Source organism: Apium graveolens, chromosome 7 (assembly GCF_009905375.1).
Source record: "Apium graveolens cultivar Ventura chromosome 7, ASM990537v1, whole genome shotgun sequence".
In the NCBI taxonomy this organism is placed as follows: Eukaryota; Viridiplantae; Streptophyta; class Magnoliopsida; order Apiales; family Apiaceae; genus Apium; species Apium graveolens.
Genome location: NC_133653.1, coordinates 6,608,836 through 6,619,184, shown reverse-complemented (window position 1 = coordinate 6,619,184; position 10,349 = coordinate 6,608,836).

Sequence of the window (10,349 nt, the reverse complement as noted above, 5' to 3'; positions counted from 1 at the left end):
ACAAGAGGTATGGAGCAAAAATTTAGGCGGCCCGTTTTTTGGATTTCTTTTCAGAATTTGTCCCTATGGATTTATGAAATTGCATTCACGTCCATTCAGGGTCGTCCAGAAGTGAATCGGAGCTGAAACGAATGTATCTCGGTTTCCGAATAATCCTCGTAGGGGGTAGTACACGAGGTATGGAGCAAAAATTGAGCTGGCCCATTTTTTGGATTTCTTTTCATAATATGTCACTATGGATTTATGAAATTGCATTCGCGTCCATTGGGGGTCATCCGAAAGTGAATCGGAGCTGAAAGTAATGGAACTCGATTTCCGAATAATCCTCGTAGGGGGGTAGTACACGAGTTATGGAGCAAAAATTGAGGCGACCCATTTTTTCAATTTCTTTTCATAATTTGTCCCTATGAATTTATGAAATTGCATTCACGTCCATTCGGGGTCGTCCGGAAGTGAATCAGAGCAAAAAGTAATGGAACTCGGTTTCCGAATAATCCTCGTAGGGATTAGTACACGAGGTATGGAGCAAAAATTGAGGCGACCCATTTTTTGGATTTCTTTTCATAATTCGTCCCTATGGATTTATGAAATTGCATTCGCGTCCATTCGGGGTCGTCCGGAACTGAATCGGAGCTGAAACGTATGGAACTCGGTTTCCGAATAATCCTCGTAGGGAGCAAAAATTGAGGTGGCCCATTTTTTGATTTCTTTTCATATTTTTTCCCAATGGATTTATGAAATGACATTCGTGTCCATTCGGAGTCGTCCAGAAGTGAATCGGAGCTAAAATGAATGGAACTCGGTTTCCGAATAATCCTCGTAGGGGGGTAGTTCACGAGGTATGGAGCAAAAATTGAGGTGGCCCATTTTTTGGATTTCTTTTCACAATTTGTCCCTATGGATTTATGAAATTACATTCGCGTCCATTCGGGTTGATCCGGAAGTGAATCGGAGCTGATAGTAATTGCACTCGGTTTCCGAATAATCCTCGTAGGGGTTAGTACACGAGGTATGGAGCAAAAATTGAGGCGGCCCATTTTTTGGATTTCTTTTCATAATTCGTCCCTATGGATTTATGAAATTGCATTCGCGTCCATTCGGGGTCGTCCGGAAGTGAATCGGAGCTGAAACGTATGGAACTCGGTTTCTGAATAATCCTCGTAGGGGGTAGTACACGAGGTATGGAGCGAAAATTGAGGCGGCCTGTTTTTTGGATATCCTTTCATAATTTGTCCCTATGGATTTATGAAATTACATTCGCGTCCATTCGGGATCGTCCGGAAGCGAATCGGAGCTAAAACCGATAGGAACTCGGTTTTCGAATAATCCTCGTAGGGGGTAGTACATGAGGTATGGAGCAAAAAATTGCGGCGGCTTGTTTTTTGTATTTCTTTTCATAATTTGTCCCTATGGATTTATGAAATTGCATTCGCGTCAATTGGGGTTCATCCGGAAGTGAATCAGAGCTGATAGTAATGGCACTCGGTTTCCGAATAATCCTCATAGGGGGTAGTACACGAGGTATGGAGCAAAAATTGTTGCTGCCCTTTTATTTGATTTCTTTTCATAATTTGTCCCTATGGAGTTATGAAATTGCATTCACGTCCATTCGGAGTCGTCCGGAAATGAATTTGAGCAAAATGTAATGGAACTCGGTTTCCGAATAATCCTCGTAGGGGGCAGTACACGAGGTATAGAGCAAAAATTTAGGCGACCCGTTCTTTTTATTTCTTTTCATAATTTTTCCCTATGGAATTATGAAATTGCATTCACGTCCATTCAGGGTCGTCGAGAAGTGAATCGGAGCTGAAACGAATGGAACTCAGTTTCCGAATAATCCTCGTAGGGGGTAGTTACGAGGTATAGAGCAAAAATTGAGGCGGCCCGTTTTTTGGATTCCTTTTCACAATTTGTCCCTATGGATTTATAAAATTGCATTCGCGTCCATTCGGGATCGTCCGGAAGTGAATCGGAGCAAAACGTAAGGAACTCAGTTTCTGAATAATCCTCGTAGGGGTTATTACACGAGCTATGGAGCAAAAATTGAGGCGGCCCGTTTTTTGGATTCCTTTTCTTAATTTTTCCCTATGTCTTTATGAAATTGCATTCGCGTCCATTCGAGGTCGTCCGGAAGTGAATCGGAGCTGAAACGAATGGAACTCGGTTTCCGAATAATCCTCGTAGGGGGTAGTACACTAGCTATGGAGTAAAAATTGAGGCTGCCCCTTTTTGATTTCTTTTCATAATTTGTCCCTATGGATTTATGAAATTGCATTCGCGTACATTCGGGTTCATCCAGAAGTGAATGGGAGCTGATAGTAATGACACTCAGTTTCTGAATAATCCTCATAGGGGGTAGTACACGAGGTATGGAGAAAAAATTGAGACGGCCCGTTTTTTAGATTTCTTTTCATAATTTGTCCCTATGGATTTATGAAATTGTATTCGCGTCTATTCGGGGTCGTCCGGAAGTGAATCGGGGCTGAAACGAATGGAACTCGGTTTCCGAATAATCCCCGTAGGGGGTTGTACACGAGGTATGGAGTAAAAATTGAGGCTGCCCATTTTTTGGATTCTTTTTCATAATTTGTCCCTATGGATTTATAAAATTGCATTCGCGTCCATTCAGGGTCGTTCGGAAGTGAATCGAAGCTGAAACGAATGGAACTCGGTTTCCGAATAATCCTCGTAAGGGGTAGTACATGAGGTATGGAGCAAAAATTGAGGCGGCCCATTTTTTGGATTTCTTTTCATAATATGTCCCTATGGATTTATGAAATTGCATTCGCGTCGATTTGGGGTCATCCGAAAGTGAATCAGAGCTGAAAGTAATGGAACTCGATTTCCGAATAATCCTCGTAGGGGGTAGTACACGAGTTATGGAGCAAAAATTGAGGCGGCCCGTTTTTTCAATTTCTTTTCATAATTTGTCCCTATGGATTTATGAAATTGCATTCACGTCCATTCGGAGTTGTCCGGAAATGAATCTGAGCAAAAAGTAATGGAACTCGGTTTCCGAATAATCCTCGTAGGGGGTTGTACACGAGGTATGGAGCAAAAATTTAGGCGGCCCGTTTTTTGGATTTCTTTTCATAATTTGTCCCTATGGATTTATGAAATTGCATTCACGTCCATTCAGGGTCGTCCAGAAGTGAATCGGAGCTGAAACGAATGTAACTCGGTTTCCGAATAATCCTCGTAGGGGGTAGTACACGAGGTATGGAGCAAAAATTGAGCCGGCCCATTTTTTGGATTTCTTTTCACAATTTGTCCCTATGGATTTATGAACTTGCATTCGCGTCCATTCGGGATCGTCCGGTAGTGAATCGGAGCAAAACGTAAGAAACTCGGTTTTCAAATAATCCTCGTAGGGGTTAGTACACGAGGTATGGAGGAAAAATTGAGGCGGCACGTTTTTTGGATTCCTTTTCATAATTTGTTCCTATGTATTTATGAAATCGCATTCGCGTCCATTCGAGGTCGTCCGGAAGTGAATCGGAGCTGAAACGAATGGAACTCGGTTTCCGAATAATCCTCGTAGGGGGTAGTACACCAGCTATGGAGTAAAAATTGAGGTTGCCCCTTTTTTGATTTCTTTTCATAATTGGTCCCTATGGATTTATGAAATTGCATTCGCGTACATTCGGGTTCATCCAGAAGTGAATGGGAGCTGATATTAATGGCACTCAGTTTCCGAATAATCCTCGTAGGGGGTAGTACACGAGGTATGGAGAAAAAATTGAGGCAGCCCTTTTTTTGGATTTCTTTTCATAATTTGTCCCTATGGATTTATGAAATTGCATTCGCGTCCATTCGGGGTCGTCCGGAAGTGAATCGGAGCTAAAACGAATGGAACTCGGTTTCCGAATAATCCTCGTAGGGGGTAGTACACGAGGTATGGAGCAAAAATTGGGGTGGCCCATTTTTTGGATTTCTTTTCATAATATGTCACTATGGATTTATGAAATTGCATTCGCGTCCATTGGGGGTCATCCGAAAGTGAATCGGAGCTGAAAGTAATGGAACTCGATTTCCGAATAATCCTCGTAGGGGGTAGTACATGAGTTATGGAGCAAAAATTGAAGCGACCCATTTTTTCAATTTCTTTTCATAATTTGTCCCTATGAATTTATGAAATTGCATTCACGTCCATTCGGGGTCGTCCGGAAGTGAATCAGAGCAAAAAGTAATGGAACTCGGTTTCCGAATAATCCTCGTAGGGATTAGTACACGAGGTATGGAGCAAAAATTGAGGCGGCCCATTTTTTGGATTTCTTTTCATAATTCGTCCCTATGGATTTATGAAATTGCATTCGCGTCCATTCGGGGTCGTCCGGAACTGAATCGGAGCTGAAACGCATGGAACTCGGTTTCCGAATAATCCTCGTAGGGAGCAAAAATTGAGGTGGCCCTTTTTTTGATTTCTTTTCATATTTTTTCCCAATGGATTTATGAAATGACATTCGTGTCCATTCGGAGTCGTCCAGAAGTGAATCGGAGCTGAAATGAATGGAACTCGGTTTCCGAATAATCCTCGTAGGGGGGTAGTTCACGAGGTATGGAGCAAAAATTGAGGCGGCCCATTTTTTGGATTTCTTTTCACAATTTGTCCCTATGGATTAATGAAATTGCATTCGCGTCCATTCGGGTTCATCCGGAAGTGAATCGGAGCTGATAGTAATTGCACTCGGTTTCCGAATAATCCTCGTAGGGGTTAGTACACGAGGTATGGAGTAAAAATTGAGGCGGCCCATTTTTTGGATTTCTTTTCATAATTCGTCCCTATGGATTTATGAAATTGCATTCGCGTCCATTCGGGGTCGTCCGGAAGTGAATCGGAGCTTAAACGTATGGAACTCGGTTTCCGAATAATCCTCGTAAGGGGTAGTACACGAGGTATGGAGCAAAAATTGAGGCGGCCTGTTTTTTGGATATCTTTTCATAATTTGTCCCTATGGATTTATGAAATTACATTCGCGTCCATTCGGGATCGTCCGGAAGCGAATCGGAGCTAAAACCGATAGGAACTCGGTTTCCGAATAATCCTCGTAGGGGGTAGTACACGAGGTATGGAGCAAAAATTGCGGCAGCTCGTTTTTTGTATTTCTTTTCATAATTTGTCCCTATGGATTTATGAAATTGCATTCGCGTCCATTCAGGGTCGTCCGGAAGTGAATATGAGCTGAAACGAATGGAACTCGGTTTCCGAATAATCCTCGTAGGGGGTAGTACACGAGGTATGGAGCAAAAATTGGGGTGGCCCATTTTTTGGATTTCTTTTCATAATATGTCACTATGGATTTATGAAATTGCATTCGCGTCCATTGGGGGTCATCCGAAAGTGAATCGGAGCTGAAAGTAATGGAACTCGATTTCCGAATAATCCTCGTAGGGGGTAGTACACGAGTTATGGAGCAAAAATTGAGGCGGCCCATTTTTTCAATTTCTTTTCATAATTTGTCCCTATGAATTTATGAAATTGCATTCACGTCCATTCGGGGTCGTCCGGAAGTGAATCAGAGCAAAAAGTAATGGAACTCGGTTTCCGACTAATCCTCGTAGGGATTAGTACACGAGGTATGGAGCAAAAATTGAGGCCGCCCATTTTTTGGATTTCTTTTCATAATTCGTCCCTATGGATTTATGAAATTGCATTCGCGTCCATTCGGGGTCGTCCGGAAGTGAATCGGAGCTGAAACGTATGGAACTCGGTTTCCGAATAATCCTCGTAGGGAGCAAAAATTGAGGTGGCCCATTTTTTGATTTCTTTTCATATTTTTTCCCAATGGATTTATGAAATGACATTCGCGTCCATTCGTAGTCATCCAGAAGTGAATCGGAGCTGAAATGAATGGAACTCGGTTTCTGAATAATCCTCGTAGTGGGGTAGTACACGAGGTATGGAGCAAAAATTGAGGCGGCCCATTTTTTGGATTTCTTTTCATAATTTGTCCCTATGGATTTATGAAATTGCATTCGCGTCCATTCGGGGTCGTCCGGAAGTGAATCGGAGCTAAAACGAATGGAACTCGGTTTCCGAATAATCCTCGTAGGGGGTAGTACACGAGGTATGGAGCAAAAATTGGGGTGGCCCATTTTTTGGATTTCTTTTCATAATATGTCACTATGGATTTATGAAATTGCATTCGCGTCCATTGGGGGTCATCCGAAAGTGAATCGGAGCTGAAAGTAATGGAACTCGATTTCCGAATAATCCTCGTAGGGGGTAGTACACGAGTTATGGAGCAAAAATTGAGGCGACCCATTTTTTCAATTTCTTTTCATAATTTGTCCCTATGAATTTATGAAATTGCATTCACGTCCATTCGGGGTCGTCCGGAAGTGAATCAGAGCAAAAAGTAATGGAACTCGGTTTCCGAATAATCCTCGTAGGGATTAGTACACGAGGTATGGAGAAAAAATTGAGGCGGCCCATTTTTTGGATTTCTTTTCATAATTCGTCCCTATGGATTTATGAAATTGCATTCGCGTCCATTCGGGGTCGTCCGGAACTGAATCGGAGCTGAAACGTATGGAACTCGGTTTCCGAATAATCCTCGTAGGGAGCAAAAATTGAGGTGGCCCATTTTTTGATTTCTTTTCATATTTTTTCCCAATGGATTTATGAAATGACATTCGTGTCCATTCGGAGTCGTCCAGAAGTGAATCGGAGCTGAAATGAATGGAACTCGGTTTCCGAATAATCCTCGTAGGGGGGTAGTTCACGAGGTATGGAGCAAAAATTGAGGCGGCCCATTTTTTGGATTTCTTTTCACAATTTGTCCCTATGGATTAATGAAATTGCATTCGCGTCCATTCGGGTTCATCCGGAAGTGAATCGGAGCTGATAGTAATTGCACTCGGTTTCCGAATAATCCTCGTAGGGGTTAGTACACGAGGTATGGAGCAAAAATTGAGGCGGCCCATTTTTTGGATTTCTTTTCATAATTCGTCCCTATGGATTTATGAAATTGCATTCGCGTCCATTCGGGGTCGTCCGGAAGTGAATCGGAGCTTAAACGTATGGAACTCGGTTTCCGAATAATCCTCGTAAGGGGTAGTACACGAGGTATGGAGCAAAAATTGAGGCGGCCTATTTTTTGGATATCTTTTCATAATTTGTCCCTATGGATTTATGAAATTACATTCGCGTCCATTCGGGATCGTCCGGAAGCGAATCGGAGCTAAAACCGATAGGAACTCGGTTTCCGAATAATCCTCGTAGGGGGTAGTACACGAGGTATGGAGCAAAAATTGCGGCAGCTCATTTTTTGTATTTCTTTTCATAATTTGTCCCTATGGATTTATGAAATTGCATTCGCGTCCATTGGGGTTCATCCGGAAGTGAATCGGAGCTGATAGTAATGGCACTCGGTTTCCGAATAATCCTCGTAGGGGGTAGTACACGAGGTATGGAGCAAAAATTGAGGCCGCCCTTTTATTTGATTTCTTTTCATAATTTGTCCCTATGGATTTATGAAATTGCATTCGCGTCCATTCGGGGTCGTCCGGAAGTGAATCGGAGCTGAAACGAATGGAACTCGGTTTCCGAATAATCCTCGTAGGGGGTTGTACACGAGGTATGGAGTAAAAATTGAGGCAGCCCGTTTTTTGGATTCCTTTTCATAATTTGTCCATATGGATTCATAAAATTGCATTCGCGTCCATTCAGGGTCGTCCGGAAGTGAATATGAGCTGAAACGAATGGAACTCGGTTTCCGAATAATCCTCGTAGGGGGTAGTACACGAGGTATGGAGCAAAAATTGGGGTGGCCCATTTTTTGGATTTCTTTTCATAATATGTCACTATGGATTTATGAAATTGCATTCGCGTCCATTGGGGGTCATCCGAAAGTGAATCGGAGCTGAAAGTAATGGAACTCGATTTCCGAATAATCCTCGTAGGGGGTAGTACACGAGTTATGGAGCAAAAATTGAGGCGGCCCATTTTTTCAATTTCTTTTCATAATTTGTCCCTATGAATTTATGAAATTGCATTCACGTCCATTCGGGGTCGTCCGGAAGTGAATCAGAGCAAAAAGTAATGGAACTCGGTTTCCGACTAATCCTCGTAGGGATTAGTACACGAGGTATGGAGCAAAAATTGAGGCCGCCCATTTTTTGGATTTCTTTTCATAATTCGTCCCTATGGATTTATGAAATTGCATTCGCGTCCATTCGGGGTCGTCCGGAAGTGAATCGGAGCTGAAACGTATGGAACTCGGTTTCCGAATAATCCTCGTAGGGAGCAAAAATTGAGGTGGCCCATTTTTTGATTTCTTTTCATATTTTTTCCCAATGGATTTATAAAATGACATTCGCGTCCATTCGTAGTCATCCAGAAGTGAATCGGAGCTGAAATGAATGGAACTCGGTTTCCGAATAATCCTCGTAGTGGGGTAGTACACGAGGTATGGAGCAAAAATTGAGGCGGCCCATTTTTTGGATTTCTTTTCATAATTTGTCCCTATGGATTTATGAAATTGCATTCGCGTCCATTCGGGGTCGTCCGGAAGTGAATCGGAGCTAAAACGAATGGAACTCGGTTTCCGAATAATCCTCGTAGGGGGTAGTACACGAGGTATGGAGCAAAAATTGGGGTGGCCCATTTTTTGGATTTCTTTTCATAATATGTCACTATGGATTTATGAAATTGCATTCGCGTCCATTGGGGGTCATCCGAAAGTGAATCGGAGCTGAAAGTAATGGAACTCGATTTCCGAATAATCCTCGTAGGGGGTAGTACACGAGTTATGGAGCAAAAATCGAGGCGACCCATTTTTTCAATTTCTTTTCATAATTTTTCCCTATGAATTTATGAAATTGCATTCACGTCCATTCGGGGTCGTCCGGAAGTGAATCAGAGCAAAAAGTAATGGAACTCGGTTTCCGAATAATCCTCGTAGGGATTAGTACACAATGTATGGAGCAAAAATTGAGGCGGCCCATTTTTTGGATTTCTTTTCATAATTCGTCCCTATGGATTTATGAAATTGCATTCGCGTCCATTCGGGGTCGTCCGGAACTGAATCGGAGCTGAAACGTATGGAACTCGGTTTCCGAATAATCCTCGTAGGGAGCAAAAATTGAGGTGGCCCATTTTTTGATTTATTTTCATATTTTTTCCTAATGGATTTATGAAATGACATTCGTGTCCATTCGGAGTCGTCCAGAAGTGAATCGGAGCTGAAATGAATGGAACTCGGTTTCCGAATAATCCTCGTAGGGGGGTAGTTCACGAGGTATGGAGCAAAAATTGAGGCGGCCCATTTTTTGGATTTCTTTTCACAATTTGTCCCTATGGATTAATGAAATTGCATTCGCGTCCATTCGGGTTCATCCGGAAGTGAATCGGAGCTGATAGTAATTGCACTCGGTTTCCGAATAATCCTCGTAGGGGTTAGTACACGAGGTATGGAGCAAAAATTGAGGCGGCCCATTTTTTGGATTTCTTTTCATAATTCGTCCCTATGGATTTATGAAATTGCATTCGCGTCCATTCGGGGTCGTCCGGAAGTGAATCGGAGCTTAAACGTATGGAACTCGGTTTCCGAATAATCCTCGTAAGGGGTAGTACACGAGGTATGGAGCAAAAATTGAGGCGGCCTGTTTTTTGGATATCTTTTCATAATTTGTCCCTATGGATTTATGAAATTACATTCGCGTCCATTCGGGATCGTCCGGAAGCGAATCGGAGCTAAAACCGATAGGAACTCGGTTTCCGAATAATCCTCGTAGGGGGTAGTTCACGAGGTATGGAGCAAAAATTGAGGCGGCCCATTTTTTGGATTTCTTTTCACAATTTGTCCCTATGGATTAATGAAATTGCATTCGCGTCCATTCGGGTTCATCCGGAAGTGAATCGGAGCTGATAGTAATTGCACTCGGTTTCCGAATAATCCTCGTAGGGGTTAGTACACGAGGTATGGAGCAAAAATTGAGGCGGCCCATTTTTTGGATTTCTTTTCATAATTCGTCCCTATGGATTTATGAAATTGCATTCGCGTCCATTCGGGGTCGTCCGGAAGTGAATCGGAGCTTAAACGTATGGAACTCGGTTTCCGAATAATCCTCGTAAGGGGTAGTACACGAGGTATGGAGCAAAAATTGAGGCGGCCTGTTTTTTGGATATCTTTTCATAATTTGTCCCTATGGATTTATGAAATTACATTCGCGTCCATTCGGGATCGTCCGGAAGCGAATCGGAGCTAAAACCGATAGGAACTCGGTTTCCGAATAATCCTCGTAGGGGGTAGTACACGAGGTATGGAGCAAAAATTGAGGCCGCCCTTTTATTTGATTTCTTTTCATAATTTGTCCCTATGGATTTATGAAATTGCATTCGCGTC